General features: G+C 37.0%; 1 long non-coding RNA gene across 1 annotated transcript in view; it reads left to right on the forward strand.

Annotated features, from left to right (window-relative positions):
• The window catches only part of LOC128021164 (uncharacterized), a 28,763-nt gene extending 25,319 nt beyond the window's left edge, over nt 1–3,444 (forward strand). Inside the window, exon 3 of the long non-coding RNA XR_008185490.1 lies at nt 1,877–3,444. This is a non-coding gene — a long non-coding RNA (uncharacterized LOC128021164). The remainder of the gene's footprint in view (nt 1–1,876) is intronic.
• The last annotated feature ends 13,909 nt before the right edge of the window (nt 3,445–17,353 follow it).

Consider the following 17,353-nt stretch of genomic DNA (forward strand, 5'->3'; position numbering starts at 1 on the left):
ATTAATTCACAGCTAAATGTAAAAAAAAAATCCACATTCAAATCAAAATAGCTGACTTCCTGTTGATCGTAGCTGATGACTGTGAATTAGAAAGTTGTCCGTGTTGATAAGAACAATTTTTGTACCGAGTTTGGTGTCTGTAGCTAAAACTAACCCCCCCACTTTTGACAAAAGGTGGCGCTATAGAGTGCCTCTTCCATGCCCTTTTAAAAGCTTTTTCCATTGTCTAGCTATCAAGAATACTGATATGTGTTTTGAGTTTCATGTAAATCTGAGGTTGTTATCTGCCTCAAAATCACCATAACAGAATATTCAAGTTTGACACGTTGCCATGGCAACAATATATAAGATATCAATATCCCCACAACAGATTTACATCGGCCATGTTTTGTCATTATTCTGATGAAGTTTGAAGCAAATCGAGTAAAAATAAGATGCTGAATTCAAAGCATTTTGAAAATGACTCACTTCCTGCTGCCAGTTGGTGGCGCTATAACGTTGACTCTTAATAATCACATATATACGATCGGTATCATACATCGAACAAACCGATGAAGTTTGATCAAACTCAGGCAATGTATGTGGATGTTATTAGGCATTTCCTGTTTCTCACTTTTTGCCCTAATTTCAACGCCTCGCCACGGGCAAACCGTTCGAGATATAAAAAATCCCCTCGCAATTTTTCATCCCCAATGTCTTGAGATCATGTTCACCGAGTTTGGTGGCAATCATGTAAAAAACCTATGACAAGTATATCAAATTCCAGAACATGCTTTTTTTAAACAGCCATGAATAGCTGACTTCCTGTTGGGCGGAGCCTTTGACATAGAGCGCGAAAGTTGTTCAGCTCAATGAGATCTACAAGTGTACTGAGTTTCATATAAATATATGCAAGTGTGTGTGAGCTATGGTTCAAGATTTCTGACTGTGTTCCAGGGGGCGCTGTAGAGCCCCTGTGCCACGCCCGGGTCCCAGTCTCTGTGGCGTCCTGATGGCCGCAGATTCCAATGTGTGTGCCAATTTTCAAGAGTTTTTGAGCATGTTAAGGCCCCCAAAAACCCCCGGAAGGTTTAATAAAAAATAAAAAAAATAATAATAATAATAATAAGAAAAAGAATAATCCTTAGGGGAACAATAGGGCTCTTCGCCCCTTCGGGCTTGAGCCCTAATTAAAGCTGCAAGCAGCGATGAACGGGCCCTCGCACCCGGGCTCACCGCCATCGTGTGGCTTTAGTAAAAAGGTGAACGTTGAGAAATATGCATTTAATGTCCTAAATATAAGTGGAATATATCAAAGTATATCCCATATATGTGCCAATCTTACCGTTGCCAGCAGGTGGCGCTACCATTATGATGGAATATTGGCCTTCAGATGTGTTCAGGCCAGGACTCTTATCAAACATGTGAAGTTTGGGGAAGATTGAACATTTTATGCTTGAGTTACAACAACTTCTCTTGCTGTGGCAAGACATCAAATTTTGTCATGGCGCCATGGAAACGCCCTTTAACAAAAACTCAACATCTCCAAAAGTTAACATTGCACAGGCCTTTAGATTAGACTGACCACAAAATATATGTTAATCTCAAAAAAATTATATGAGTAGTTTGTCGCAGCGTAAAACATGTCACTTCCTGTTGCCAATAGGTGGCGCTATGACTATAACTGAATGTGGGCATGGAGATCTGTTAAGGGCAGAAGTTTTATCTAACATGTGAAGTTTGAGGCAGATTGGACATTGTATGTCTGAGTTACAGCAACTTCCTTTTTCATGGCGAAACATCGAAATTTGTCAGGCCGCCATGGACACACCCTTTAACGAAATCTAAAGATCTTCGCAATTTAACATCGCAAAGGGCTTAAGATTACACTGACAAGGTTTGGTGTTGATCTGAATAAATCTCTAGGAGGAGTTCGTTAAAGTACAACCCCTGAAAATGGCCAAAAAAACGCCAATTTTGCAGAGAAAATTCTAAATAACCGACTTCCTGTTGGGATTCGGATTTCATACCAAGAGACTTTTTTGTAGGTATTGCTGTGTTACATGTGTATACCGATTTTTGTACATGTACATGAAACGTAGCTCGAGGCGCACACCGTTGAACGTGTATAGGTGGCGCTATCGAGCCATTTTTCCACACCTGATGGAATTTTGGCCTTCAGATATGTTCAGGCCAGGACTCTTATCACACATGTGCAGTTTGGGGAAGATCGGACATTTTATGCCTGAGTTATAACATCTTTTATTCCCATGGCGAGACATCGAACTTCGTGATGGCGCCATGGACACGCCTTTTAACGAAAACTCAAGATCTTCACAACTAAACATCGCACAGGCCTTTAGATTAGACTGACCACAAAAAATACATTGATGTCATACAATTTCTAGGAGTAGTTCATCGAAGTGTAAAATATGTCACTTCCTGTTGCCAGTAGGTGGCGCTATGACTATAACTGAATATGGGCATGTCAATCTGTTCAGGTCAGGAGTCTCATCAAACATGTGAAGTTTGGGGCAGATTGGTCATTGTATGTCTGAGTTATAGCAACTTCATTTTTCATGGCGAATCATCGAAATTCGCCAGGCCGCCACGGACACGCCCATTAACGAAAACTCAAAAGCTTCGCAATTTAACATCGCAAAGGCCTTCAGATTAGGCATACCAAATTTGGTGTTGATCTGAATGAATCTCTAGGAGGAGTTCGTTAAAATACAACGCATGGAAATGACAAAAATGACACAAAATTTGCTCATAATATTAGTAATAACCGACTTCCTGTTGGGTTTCGGATTTTGCTCCAAGAGACTTTTTTGTAGGTATTGGAGAGTTACATGTGTATATCGATTTTCATACATGTACATGAAACGTAGCTCGAGGCGCACACCGTTGAACGTGTATAGGTGGCGCTGTTGAGCCATTTTGCCACACCCACTTCTGAAACCCATATCAGACGTAAATTTTCGCCAGTTCTGAGGTGTGTGCAAAGTTTCATGACTTTTCGAGCATGTTTAGGCCCTCAAAAATGCGATTCATTTTGGAGAAGAAGAAGAATAATAATAATAATAATAATAATAATAATAATAATAATAATAATAATAATAATAATAAACGGAGCAATTCCAAGAGGGTCCTCACACCATCGGTGCTCGGGCCCTAATTAAAGCTGCAAGCAGCGATGAACGGGCCCTCGCACCCGGGCTCACCGCCATCGTGTGGCTTTAGTAAAAAGGTGAACGTTGAGAAATATGCATTTAAACTCATAAATATAAGTGCAATATATCAAAGTTTATTCCATATGTGTGCCAATCTTCATGTTGCCAGCAGGTGGCGCTATCGTTATAATGGAATATTGGCCTTCAGATGTGTTCAAGCCAGGACCCTTATCACACATGTGAAGTTTGGGCAAGATCGGACATTTTATGCCTGAGTTATAACATCTTTTATTCCCATGGCGAGACATCGAACTTCGTCATGGCGACATGGACATGCCTTTTAACAAAAACTCAAGATCTTCACAACTAAACATCACACAGGTCTTTAGATTAGACTGACCACAAAAAAGACATTGATGTCATAAAATTTCTAGGAGTAGTTTGTCACAGTGTAAAATATGTCACTTCCAGTTGCCAATAGGTGGCGCTATGACTATAACTGAATATTGGCATGTAGATCTGTTCAGGTGTAGAGTCTTATCAAAAATGTGAAGTTTGGGGCGGATTGGACATTGTATGTGTGAGTTATAGCACCATCATTTTTCATGGCGAATCATCGAAATTTGTCAGGCCGCCATGGACACGCCCTTTAACGAAACCTCAATTCCTTCGCAATTTAACATGGCAAAGGGCTTTAGATTACACTGACCAAGTTTGGTGTTGATCTGAATAAATCTCTAGGAGGAGTTCGTTAAAATACAACCCCTGAAAATGACAAAAACAACACCAATTTTGCAGGGAAAATTAAAAATAACCGACTTCCTGTTGGGATTCGGGTTTTGTACCAAGAGACTTTTTTGTAGCTATTGGTGTGTTACATATGTTTACCGATTTTCGTACATGTATATGACATGTAGCTCGAGGCGCACTCCATTGAAAATGTATAGGTGGCGCTATCGAGCCATTTTGCCACACCCAATGGAATATTAGCCTCCAGATGTGTTCAGGTCAGTACTCTTTATCAAACATTTGACGTTTGGGCAAGATCTGATATTTTATGACTGAGTTACAACAACTTCTACTCCCATGGCGAGACATCGAAGTTTGACATGGCGCCATGGACACGCCCTTTAACAAAAACTCAAGATCTTCTCAATTTAACATCGTACAGGCCTTTAGATTAGACTGACGACAAAAAAGACATTGATGTCAAAAATTTCTAGAAGTAGTTTGTCGCAGCGTAAAATATGTCACTTCCTGTTGCCAATAGGTGGCGCTATGACTATAACTGAATATGGTCATGTCAAACTTTTCAGGACAGGAGTCTCATCAAACATGTGAAGTTTGGGGCAGATTGGTCATTGTATGTCTGAGTTATAGCAACTTGCTGTTTCATGGCGAATCATCGAAATTCGCCAGGCCGCCACACACAGGCCCTTCAACGAAAACTCAAAAGCTTCGCAATTTAACATCGCAAAGGCCTTTAGATTAGGCATACCAAATTTGGTGTTGATCTGAATTAATCTCTAGGAGGAGTTCGTTAAAATACAACGCATGGAAATGACAAAAATGACACAAAATTTGCTCATAATATTAGAAATAACTGACTTCCTGTTGGGTTTCGGATTTTGCTCCAAGAGACTTTTTTGTAGGTATTGGAGAGCTACATGTGTATACCGATTTTCATACATGTACATGAAACGTAGCTCGAGGCGCACACCGTTGAACGTGTATAGGTGGCGCTGTTGAGCCATTTTGCCACACCCACTTCTGAAACCCATATCAGACGTAAATTTTCGCCAGTTCTGAGGTGTGTGCAAAGTTTCATGACTTTTCGAGCATGTTTAGGCCCTCAAAAATGCGATTCATCTTAGAGAAGAAGAATAATAATAATAATTAAAGCTGCAAGCAGCGATGAACGGGCCCTCGCACCCGGGCTCACCGGCAGTGAGTGGCCTTAGTAAATTGGTGAACGGTGAGAAATATGCATTCAAACTCATAAATATAAGTGGAAAATATCAACATTTATTCCACATGTGCCAATCTTTCTGGTGCCAGCAGGTGGTGCTATCATTATAATGGAATATGGCCCTTCAAATGTGTTCCGGGCAGGACTCTCATCGAACATGTGAAGTTTGGGGAAGATCGAACAAATTATGCCTGAGTTACAACAACTTCTCTTGCTGTGGCGAGACATCAAAATTTGTCATGGCGCCATGGACACGCCCTTTAACAAAAACTCAAGATCTCCACAAGTTAACATTGCACAGGCCTTTAGATTAGACTGAATACAAAAAATACTTTAATCTCAAAAAAATTCTAGGAGTAGTTTGTCGCAGCCTAAAACATGTCACTTCCTGTTGCCAGCAGGTGGCGCTATGACTATAACTGAAAATGGGCATGTAGATCTGTTAAGAGCAGAAGTCTTATCTAACATGTGAAGTTTGGGACAGATTGGACATTGTATGTCTGAGTTACAGCAACTTCCTTTTTCATGGCGAAACATCGAAATTTGGCAGGCCGCCATGGACACGCCCTTTAACGAAACCTCAAGATCTTCGCAATTTAACATCACAAAGGCCTTTAGATTACACTGACCAAGTTTGGTGTTGATCTGAATAAATCTCTAGGAGGAGTTCGTTAAAGTACAACCCCTGAAAATGGCAAAAACAACGCCAATTTTGCAGAGAAAATTCTAAATAACCGACTTCCTGTTGGGATTCGGATTTCGTACCAAGATACTTTTTTGTAGGTATTGGTGTGTTACATGTGTGTACCGATTTTTGTACATGTACGTGAAACATAGCTCGAGGCACACTCCGTTGAAAGTGTATAGGTGGCGCTATAGAGCCATTTTGCCATACCCGATGGAATATTGGCCTTCAGATGTGTTCAGGCCAGGACTCTTATCACACATGTGAAGTTTGGGGAAGATCGGACATTTTATGCCTGAGTTATAACATCTTTTATTCCCATGGCGAGACATCGAACTTTGCCATGGCACCGTGGACACGCCTTTTAACGAAAACTCAAGATCTTCACAACTGAACATCGCACAGGCCTTTAGATTAGACTGACCACAAAAAAGACATTGATGTCAAAAAATTTCTAGGAGTAGTTCATCACAGCGTAAAATATGTCACTTCCTGTTGCCAATAGGTGGCGCTATGACTATAACTGAATATGGGCATGTCAATCTGTTCAGGTTTGGAGTCACATCAAACATGTGAAGTTTGGGGCTGATTGGACATTGTATGTCTGAGTTATAGCTACTTCATTTTTCATGGCGAATCATCAAAATTCGCCAGGCCGCCACGGACACGCCCTTCAACGAAAACTCAAGATCTTCGCAATTTAACATCTCAATGGCCTTTAGATTAGGCATACCAAATTTGGTGTTGATCTGAATTAATCTCTAGGAGGAGTTCGTTAAAATACAATGCATGGAAATGGCAAAAATGACAAAAAATTTGCTCATAATATTAAAAATAACCAACTTCCTGTTGGGTTTAGAATTTTGCTCCAAGAGTCTTTTTTGTAGGTCTTGGTGTCTTACATGTGTTTACCGATTTTCAGACATGTGCGTGAAACGTTGCTCAAGGCGCACACCGCTGAACATGTATAGGTGGCGCTGTCGAGCCATTTTGCCACGCCCACTTCTGAAACCCATATCAGACGTAAATTTTCACCAGTTCGGAGGTGTGTGCAAATTTTCCTGACTTTTTGAGTATGTTTAGGCCTTCAAAAATGCGATTCATTGGGGAGAAGAAAAATAATAATAATAAATATAGCTGCAAGCAGCGATGGCGGGCTCAAGCCACCAATGCCATCACCACCCCGGTGGCATCAGGTAAACTGTGCCCAGCGGGCACATGCATTCACAATATCCCTCTGGCAGTGAGGTTTTAAAGGATAGAGGGGAGCGTAGAGGGGAGCGTGCATTTGCAGTGGCTGGGCCACGACTCTGGAATACCCTGCCTTTAGAGATCAGATTGGCCCCTTCCTTGTCTATTTTTAAATCTTTGCTAAAAACTTTTTTATTTTCCTTAGTGTACTGACTACTGTGTTATGCTACATTTTGAAATGGGTGGTTTTAAATTTTTTTGTCTGGTCTATTTTTATGTATGTGTAATATTCTTGCTCTTATGTTAAAGCACTTTGGTCAGCCAGGAGGCTGTTGTAAATGCGCTATACAAATAAATTGAACTTGAACTAGAACTTGAACTTGATATGGCAGTTAAAGGGTTAATCCGAATCATCTAGACTTTAAAATCACATTCACAGAACAATATATATATACAGTCTTGTTCAAAATAATAGCAGTACAATGTGACTAACCAGAATAATCAAGGTTTTTAGTATATTTTTTATTGCTACGTGGCAAACAAGTTACCAGTAGGTTCAGTAGATTGTTAGAAAACAAACAAGACCCAGCATTCATGATATGCACGCTCTTAAGGCTGTGCAATTGGGCAATTAGTTGAAAGGGGTGTGTTCAAAAAAATAGCAGTGTCTACCTTTGACTGTACAAACTCGAAACTATTTTGTACAAACATTTTTTTTTTCTGGGATTTAGCAATCCTGTGAATCACTAAACTAATATTTTGTTGTATGACCACAGTTTTTTAAAACTGCTTGACATCTGTGTGGCATGGAGTCAACCAACTTGTGGCACCTCTCAGCTGTTATTCCACTCCATGATTCTTTAACAACATTCCACAATTCATTCACATTTCTTGGTTTTGCTTCAGAAACAGCATTTTTGATATCACCCCACAAGTTCTCAATTGGATTAAGGTCTGGAGATTGGGCTGGCCACTCCATGACATTAATTTTGTTGGTTTGGAACCAAGACTTTGCCCGTTTACTAGTGTGTTTTGGGTCATTGTCTTGTTGAAACAACCATTTCAAGGGCATGTCCTCTTCAGCATAGGGCAACATGACCTCTTCAAGTATTTTAACATATGCAAACTGATCCATGATCCCTGGTATGCGATAAATAGGCCCAACACCATAGTAGGAGAAACATGCCCATATCATGATGCTTGCACCTCCATGCTTCACTGTCTTCACTGTGTACTGTGGCTTGAATTCAGAGTTTGGGGGTCGTCTCACAAACTGCCTGTGGCCCTTGGACCCAAAAAGAACAAGTTTACTCTCATCAGTCCACAAAATGTTCCTCCATTTCTCTTTAGGCCAGTTGATGTGTTCTTTGGCAAATTGTAACCTCTTCTGCACATGCCTTTTTTTTAACAGAGGGACTTTGCAGGGGATTCTTGAAAATAGATTAGCTTCACACAGACATCTTCTAACTGTCACAGTACTTACAGGTAACTCCAGACTGTCTTTGATCATCCCCATTCTGGTTATTCTTCTATCCATTTTGATGGTTGTCTTCCGTTTTCTTCCACGTCTCTCTGGTTTTGCTCTCCATTTTAAGGCATTGGAGATCATTTTAGCTGAACAGCCTATCATTTTTTGCACCTCTTTATAGGTTTTCCCCTCTCTAATCAACTTTTTAATCAAAGTACGCTGTTCTTCTGAACAATGTCTTGAACGACCCATTTTCCTCAGCTTTCAAATGCATGTTCAACAAGTGTTGGCTTCATCCTTAAATAGGGGCCACCTGATTCACACCTGTTTCTTCACAAAATTGATGACCTCAGTGATTGAATGCCACACTGCTATTTTTTTGAACACACCCCTTTCAACTAATTCAACTAATTGCCCAATTGCACAGCCTTAAGAGCGTGCATATCATGAATGCTGGGTCTCATTTGTTTTCTGAGAATCTACTGAACCTACTGGTAACTTGTTTGCCACGTAGCAATAAAAAATATACTAAAAACCTTGATTATTCTGGTTAGTCACATTGTACTGCTATTATTTTGAACAAGACTGTATATATATAACTTTAGTAACACTTTACAATAAGATTTCATTTATAAACATTATGTTAACATGAACAATATTTATGTAGCATTCATTCATGTCAGTTAATATTCCAAACTTAAACATTAAAACATTGTTTTATTGTGATTTTTTTCCAAGCACATTTTACCAATTCCAAACCATATCAATCTTAATAACTACCATTATTTTTTATTTAATCATTTATAAGTGCTATACAATAGTCCAGGAAAGCTGGAAGAGAAAAACAGGTCAAGAAGAACTGACAAAAGAATTGCAAAAGAATTAGGAAATAATGTGAAGATTAATTTTTAGTCAATTCTGCAAGACAGACTTTCAGGAAAGGAGGTGGAATAAAAATGAGCTCCTAAATCTTAATCCCAGATTCTGGAAGATATATTCCTCAAACCATCGGACAAGAGGAGGTGGTGCTGGTCCTTCACGAGTCACTCTAATCTGTTAATTAAGCCTATATATAAAGCCTTAATATATAGTATTTCACAATACTTCATGGTATTCTAATTAAATAATTTTTTGGAATCTTAGATCTCTCAGAACCTGGCACATTGTAATTCTGAGACTCCAGGAAAGTGGCAGTTCTGTAAAATGTTGGCGCTGGAGACTAAATGCTCACTGATAGTTTCACACCTAATTCACTTAAAACACACACAAACACACACACACAGTGACAGAGGGACAGAGTGACATCAGATGTATGTTTTTTAATTTTCTGTCATCCATATAATGTTGTATAGTCATGAAACTATGCATATTTCCTCAGAATGACTTGTCTTCTATGTGTACATTTTTTTGAAGTGTTTAGAAGCTGCACTTTTTTTTACTGGTTCCTTTTTTACTATTATTTCAAAAAATCACCACGACAAAACCATTCAAGCTATCCAAAATTCATTCACACCTGTTCTGTAAGATTAATTCTTTAAACAGTGGTAAAAGAGGATGTGGTGCTGATCCTTCAAGAGTCACTCAAAACGTATCTGTCCATAAAGCCTATAAAGAATTATTCTTAATATACAGTTCACAATACTTCAGCTTGTTATTCTAATTAAGTGAGGGTCATTTTATCAGTAAAATTCCTAAAATACATATTATTTTATTTGAAAGATTTCTATAAATGATTTAAATCATACTAGTTTCTACAATAATTATTTAAAAGTAATCCTATAGCTCCCTCTGGTGGCCATTATAGGTACTAAGAATTGCAAGCTTGATTTATATGTTATGATAGTTTAAATTTTATGCTGGCTCTTGAAAATGATAAAGCTATGAAACTTACTGTGCTTCCTTCAAATGAGGACTTCTACTTATATAAAAAAAATATGAAGAGTTAGAATGAAAAATTGTAAAGATATAGTAAAATAACTATTGTATTTTTTTATGTTACTTTAATAAATCTCTATGGCAACACCATTTAAGCTATCCTAAACCCATTCACAATTTAACATCTCAGTATATTGGCATAATGTTGAAAAAGGAGTATGGAGTAGTATGAGGAGGAGTATGAATTCATTTACAGGCTGATTTTATTATAAATCCACAATAAAATTTCTGAGTTCTGTATCAATCTGTGTTGTTGTTTGTTTATTTTTATCTTTTATTTTTTATAGGAAGATAACTTACTCTCCTTTTTAATAAATGTGCTTATAAACCAAGGACAAGCTATTTATAGCTGTATTTATAAACTGCTTACTACTGACTATTAATATTGGGACAAGGCTTTATAAAGCATGAACTGACTATTTAATAATGAGTGCAGTTATTATAAAGTGTTATCAATGCATTTGCTAATGTTAACAAATTAGACATTATTTTACAGTGTTATCAAATCCTTAAAAAACTCATAAGCATTTGTGAAAGTTCTGCTTGCATTACAGCTTAGTATTGATCTGTGAGCTGAACAGATTTACTGTTACATCCATGAGATTATGTAAGTTAAAATAAATATAATGTCACAGGATGTCATAGGTCAGTATCAAATGAGTTTGAAATTATTATTTGCAGCACAAATAAGTTTTTTTTAGGATTTTTAAAAATCCCTAAAACTGTCAGAAAAAGGTTAAGGCCTAAGCTATTTCTATGTGAGTGGCTAAATTTATTTTTGTTTTTATAATTGTAATACACATACTATGAAATTATACAAAATGTATAAAAAGGTAAATAAATAAGTACGCACACATTAAAAAAGCAGCCAAGTCGAATGAGTTTCCTTTTTTATATAGATTAAAATTGAAGACAGAAGCAAGTGGTAAATGTGGTCACTTTAATATTCAAATCCAGTAGATCCAGTTTATGTTCACGTGGCTGTTTTCGTTTATATTCGCCAAGCTATTATGTGTTTTGAAATAATCTTGTCCGTGATGTGTTCGTTCGTACGACGAAAGACAGAATCCTGCAGCTCGAGAGATATGTTATTCTGCCAGTCGCGCTTTCAAATAGTCTTGCACACTTAAACAGGTCACAAACACCTGCATTTACCTCTTGTTGTGTTACAGTGGGTTTATTGTGTGCATTTGTGGTAATATTTTATTTTAAAAAGCTCTTAAACCAGAATAAATTCGTTTGTTTTGAGCTCGACACTGTACGCGCTGATCGGAGGCGGTGATTTCAGGTAGGCAGCTGCAAATATTTCATTTTCACACAAACAGTTCAAAAACATCTTAATTTAGCTCTTGGTGTGTTCTAATTGGTTGATTGTGTGATATCGCTGTAATAATTTATTTTTAAAAGCTTTAAAACAGGAATAAATTCGTTTTCTCTGAGCTCTTTACTCCAGACGCTCGTGGTCACAGCGGTGATTCATCTCTCCTATTTCTCACGTATCTCTGGCCAGAAATAATTTATCCATGAGCCCTGAACCGGTAATAATCAGATATGTTGGTTTAGCTTGTCAGTGTGAATTAAATCTAAGTATTTGTTTGTATTTTTAACCGATTTAAAAGTGAAAGTAAAAGTCCGGGAATTGAACCTGTAGGGGCGCTATTTCTCTCAGACAATGGAAGTCTGAAGCACACACACTCAAACAGAGGGACAGAGTGAGATGAGATGTCTGACAGTTTTTTTAATTTTCTGTTATCCATACAGTGTTGTAAAGTCGTTAAACTATGCATATTTACTCAGAATGACTTTTTCATCTGTATGAAAAAATTCTTTGACGTGTTTGGAAGCTGCAATTTAAAAATACAATAATGATTCCCTTTGTAAGGTCATTTAAAAAAATCACCACAGCAAAACCATTCAAGCTATCCAAAATCCATTCACAATTTAAGTTCCTATCAGAAATACTGATGTGTGTTCAGAGTTTTGTGAAATTCTAAGTATGTTATTTGCCTCAAAATCACCTGAGAAGTATTCCAGTTTGACATGTTGCCACGCCAACAATTTTTTAGATATCAATATCCCCCTTGCAGATTTATATCGGCTGTGTTTTAACATTATTCTGATGAAGTTTGAAGCAAATCGAGTAATAATAAGATGCTGAATTCAAATCATTTTGAAAATGACACACTTCCTTCTGCCAGTTGGTGGCGCTATAACTTTGACTCCTAATAGTCACATATATGCGATCGACATCATACAACGAATAATCTGATGAAGTTTGATTAAAATCAGGAAATGTATGTGGACGGTATTAGACACTTCCTGTTTCTCATTTCTCGCCATAATTTCAACGCCTCGCCACGAGCAAACCGTTCGAGATATCAAAAATCCCCTGGCAATTTTTCATCCCCAGTGTCTTGAGATCATGTTGACCGAGTTTGGCGGCAATCGAGAAAAAATCCTATGACAAGTATTTCAAATTCCAGAGCATGCGCTTTTTACATAACTCTAAATAGCTGACTTCCTGTTGGGTGGAGCCTATGACATGCAATACGAAAGTTGTTCGGCACGATGAGATCTATATGTGTACTGAGTTTCATATGAATATGTGCAAGTATGTGTGAGCTATACATCAAAATTTTTGACTGTGTTCCAGGGGGCGCCGTAGAGCCCCTGTGCCACGCCCGGGTCCCAGCCTCTGCAGGCTCCTAAAGGCCACAGATTCCAAAGTGTGCGCAAATTTTCAAGAGTTTTTGAGTATGTTAAGGACCCCAAAAGCCCCCACAACTTTGACGAAAAATTTGAATACTAAACCCTAAATAGCCAACTTCCTGTTGGGCGGAGCCTATGATATGCAATACAAAAGTTGTTTGGATTGATGAGATTTATATGTGTACCGAGTTTCATACGTCTACGAGCAAGAATGTATGATATATGGCCCTCCATATTCCAGGGGGCGCTGTAGAGCCCCTGTGCCACGCCCGTGTATCAGTCTCTGCCCGGCCCTAATGGCCGCAGGTTCCAATCTGTGTGCCAATTTTCAAGACTTTTTAAGCACGTTAAGGGCCCCAAAAGCCCCCGAGACGTTGGAAAAAAATAATAATAATAATAATAATAATAATAATAATAATAATAAAAAATAATCCTAAGGAAAACAATAGGCCTCTCGCCCTTTGGGCTTGAGCCCTAATAATAATAAATATAGCTGCAAGCAGCGATGGCGGGCTCAAGCCACCAATGCCATCACCACCCCGGTGGCATCAGGTAAACTGTGCCCAGCGGGCACATGCATTCACAATATCCCTCTGGCAGTGAGGTTTTAAAGGATAGAGGGGAGCGTAGAGGGGAGCGTGCATTTGCAGTGGCTGGGCCACGACTCTGGAATACCCTGCCTTTAGAGATCAGACTGGCCCCTTCCTTGTCTATTTTTAAATCTTTGCTAAAAACTTTTTTATTTTCCTTAGTGTACTGACTACTGTGTTATGCTACATTTTGAAATGGGTGGTTTTAAATTTTTTGTCTGGTCTATTTTTATGTATGTGTAATATTCTTGCTCTTATGTTAAAGCACTTTGGTCAGCCAGGAGGCTGTTGTAAATGCGCTATACAAATAAATTGAACTTGAACTTGAACTTGAACTTGATATGGCAGTTAAAGGGTTAATCCGAATCATCTAGACTTTAAAATCACATTCACAGAACAATATATATATATATATATATATATATATATATATATATATATATATATATATATATATATATATATATATATATATAACTTTAGTAACACTTTACAATAAGATTTCATTTATAAACATTATGTTAACATGAACAATATTTATATAGCATTCATTCATGTCAGTTAATATTCCAAACTTAAACATTAAAACATTGTTTTATTGTGATTTTTTTCCAAGCACATTTTACCAATTCCAAACCATATCAATCTTAATAACTACCATTTTTTTTTATTTAATCATTTACGAGTGCTATACAATAGTCCAGGAAAGCTGGAAGAGAAAAACAGGTCAAGAAGAACTGACAAAATAATTGCAAAAGAATTAGGAATTAATGTGAAGATTAATTTTTAGTCAATTCTGCAAGACAGACTTTCAGGAAAGGAGGTGGAATAAAAATGAGCTCCTAAATCTTAATCCCGGATTCTGGAAGATATATTCCTCAAACCATCGGACAAGAGGAGGTGGTGCTGTTCCTTCACGAGTCAGTCTAATCTGTTCATTAAGCCTATATATAAAGTCTTAATATATAGTATTTCACAATACTTCATGGTATTCTAATTAAATATTTTTTTGGAATCTTAGATCTCTCAGAACCTGACACATTGTAATTCTGAGACTCCAGGAAAGTGGCAGTTCTGTAAAATGTTGGCGCTGGAGACTAAATGCTCACTGATAGTTTCACACCTAATTCACTTAAAACACACACAAACACACACACACAGTGACAGAGGGACAGAGTGACATCAGATGTATGTTTTTTTAATTTTCTGCCATCCATATAATGTTGTATAGTCATGAAACTATGCATATTTCCTCAGAATGACTTGTCTTCTATGTGTACATTTTTTTGAAGTGTTTAGAAGCTGCACTTTTTTTTACTGGTTCCTTTTTTACTATTATTTCAAAAAATCACCACGACAAAACCATTCAAGCTATCCAAAATTCATTCACACCTGTTCTGTAAGATTAATTCTTTAAACAGTGGTAAAAGAGGATGTGGTGCTGAACCTTCAAGAGTCACTTAAAACGTATCTGTCCATAAAGCCTATTAAGAATTATTCTTAATATACAGTTCACAATACTTCAGCTTGTTATTCTAATTAAGTGAGGGTCATTTTACCAGTAAAATTCCTAAAATACATATTATTTATATAATAGGACTTCTACTTATATAAAAAATTATGAAGAGTTAGAATGAAAAATTTTAAAGATATAGTAAAATAACTATTGTATTTTTTATGTTACTTTAATAAATCTCTATGGCAACACCATTTAAGCTATCCTAAACCCATTCACAATTTAACATCTCAGTATATTGGCATCATGTTGAAAAAGGAGTATGGAGTAGTATGAGGAGGAGTATGAATTCATTTACAGGCTGATTTTATCATAAATCCACAATAAAATTTCTGAGTTCTGTATCAATCTGTGTTGTTTTTTGTTTATTTTTATCTTTTATTTTTCATAGGAAGATAACTGACACTTTACTCTCCTTTTTAATAAATGTGCTTATAAACCAAGGACAAGCTATTTATAGCTGTATTTATAAACTGCTTACTAATGACTATTAATATTGGGACAAGGCTTTATAAAGCATGAACTGACTATTTACTAATGAGTGCAGTTATTATAAAGTGTTATCAATGCATTTGCTAATGTTAACAAATTAGACATTATTTTACAAGGTTATCAAATCCTTAAATTACTCATAAGCATTTGTGAAAGTTCTGCTTGCATTACAGCTTAGTATTGATCTGTGAGCTGAACAGATTTACTGTTACATCCATGAGATTATGTAAATTCAAATAAATATAATGTCACAGGATGTCATAGGTCAGTATCAAATGAGTTTGAAATTATTATTTGCAGCACAAATAAGTTTTTTTTAGGATTTTTAAAAATCCCTAAAACTGACAGAAAAAGGTTAAGGCCTAAGCTATTTCTATGTGAGTGGCTAAATTTATTTTTGTTTTTATAATTGTAATACACAAACTATGAAATTATACAAAATGTATAAAAAGGTAAATAAATAAATACGCACACATTAAAAAAGCAGCCAAGTCGAATGAGTTTCCTTTTTTATATAGATTAAAATTGAAGACAGAAGCAAGTGGTAAATGTGGTCACTTTAATATTCAAATCCAGTAGATCCAGTTTATGTTCACGTGGCTGTTTTCGTTTATAGTCGCCAAGCTATTATGTATTTTGAAATAATCTTGTCCGTGATGTGTTCGTTCGTACGACGAAAGACAGAATCCTGCAGCTCGAGAGATATGTTATTCTGCCAGTCCGCTTTCAAATAGTCTTGCACACTTAAACAGGTCACAAACACCTGCATTTAGCTCTTGTAGTGTTACAATGGGTTTATTGTGTGCATTTGTGGTAATATTTTATTTAAAAAAGCTCTTAAACAAGAATAAATTCGTTTGTTTTGAGCTGGACACTGTACGCGCTGATCGGAGGCGGTGATTTCAGATAGGCAGCCACAAATATTTCATTTTCACACAAACAGTTCAAAAACATCTGAATTTAGCTCTTGGTGTGTTCTAATTGGTTGATTGTGTGATATCGCTGTAATAATTTATTTTTAAAAGCTTTAAAACAGGAATAAATTCGTTTTTTCTGAGCTCTTTACTCCAGACGCTCGTGGTCACAGCGGTGATTCATCTCTCCTATTTCTCACGTATCTCTGGCCAGAAATAATTTATCCATGAGCCCTGAACCGGTAATAATCAGATATGTTGGTTTAGCTTGTCAGTGTGAATTAAATCTAAGTATTTGTTTGTATTTTTAACCGATTTAAAAGTGAAAGTAAAAGTTCGGGAATTGAACCTGTAGGGGCGCAAGTTCTCTCAGACAATGCCCTCCAGGCTTGAGCCCTAATAATAAAAAATAATCCTAAGGAAAACAATAGGGCTCTCGCCCTCCAGGCTTGAGCCCTAATAATTCTGTAGCTTGGTTTGACACAAAGTCTAATGGTATAAAGAAACCAATTTTAAACATCTTCTACTGTAAATTTTGGAAGTCTGAAGCACATATACTCAAACAGAGGGACAGAGTGAGATGAGATGTCTGACAGTTTTTTAATTTTCTGTTATCCATACAGTGTTGTAAAGTCGTTAAACTATGCATATTTCCTCAGAATGACTTTTTCATCTGTATGAAAAAATTATTTGACGTGTTTGGAAGCTGCAATTTAAAAATACAATAATGAT

Source organism: Carassius gibelio, chromosome A1, assembly GCF_023724105.1.
Source record: "Carassius gibelio isolate Cgi1373 ecotype wild population from Czech Republic chromosome A1, carGib1.2-hapl.c, whole genome shotgun sequence".
NCBI lineage: Eukaryota > Metazoa > Chordata > Actinopteri > Cypriniformes > Cyprinidae > Carassius > Carassius gibelio.